The sequence below is a fragment of the Pygoscelis adeliae genome, unplaced genomic scaffold (genome assembly GCF_000699105.1).
Source record: "Pygoscelis adeliae isolate BGI_AS28 unplaced genomic scaffold, ASM69910v1 Scaffold27, whole genome shotgun sequence".
In the NCBI taxonomy this organism is placed as follows: Eukaryota; Metazoa; Chordata; class Aves; order Sphenisciformes; family Spheniscidae; genus Pygoscelis; species Pygoscelis adeliae.
The window spans coordinates 3,464,868-3,466,042 of record NW_008825410.1 but is presented as its reverse complement, the minus strand read 5'-3'; positions in this window follow the sequence as shown (position 1 = coordinate 3,466,042).

Sequence of the window (1,175 nt, the reverse complement as noted above, 5' to 3'; positions counted from 1 at the left end):
ACATTCCTGTCTGAAACATTTCAGTTTCCACCCTTTCTCAATTTCCTTCCATAATATGACACAACCAACATTAAAAATGCCATTTTAGCACCTATTTCAAAGATGCTATCAGGATCAACAGGATTCACATTTCTGAAAGCCTTTTTATCAAACTGTCTGTAGATTCAGGGGTTGTGCACAAGACATTTTACCAGCATTACTGTACTGCTATATAGCAGGACAATTCCCCATTGTCTTGTATGCCACAAGAGACACATGCGTAAGCACATACAGTAGATTATAGTAGATAATAGATAGATTTCCACCTCAAGATGCTACATACTTGCCACCCCTGCTGCATTGTACAAGAAAGGTCCGATCCCAGAGCTTAGAGTTGCAGATGGCTTGAACCCAACTCACCTAAACACTTGTCTAGACAAACGTGCTTCCAAAATTGAGTTAATAGCTCTTAGCTTGGACACCGTCTAATCCCAGTAAATTGCATTAGCCAGCCTCATTAAAACCCAAGTTCATTTTAATCAGATAACATGCATTAAAATACAATTTGAACCATGCAAACCTGGGCTTTAAAATGTGTTACCTAACATGTATTGTTCTCGAAAAGTACCTATTTTATATTTTAGACTAGACATGGCCATCCATCTTGATGGGTTAAACTGATTTGTTTTTCAATAATGTTGGTTCAATTGAGTTAACAAGATCAAAAGCTCCCAACGCTCATTAAGTTGCAGGCTAACGCACCTGAAGGCATATTATCTGGCTGTGCTTTGAGATGTAAGTGGAGAGGAGCCCAAGTTTCAACTTGAAGGGCTGGGTGCGTCCTTAGGGCAAGGTGCCCTTTTCCTACCACCCTCACCACGGCTACTGGGGTAGCATCCCACCCAACACCCACCCAGAAATTAGGCCGGGAGGGCGCCTTCTTCCGTCGTAAAGCCCACACAACTCGCACGGGCCTTTAGAAGCCGCGGTCCGAGGGAGAGCGGAGGGTTCCCTCGGCCAGAGACAGACCACCACCGGCCCTCCGCGTGCCCCACGCCGGCGGACGCGGTGCCTTTTACCGGCTCGGGTGATAACGAAGCGCATCCCCAGGAGACCGCGATGCAATAGCTTGGGGCGCCGACACCCCTGGCTGGACGCGGTGTATTCGTTCCCCCTTCCCAACGCTACCATAAGCG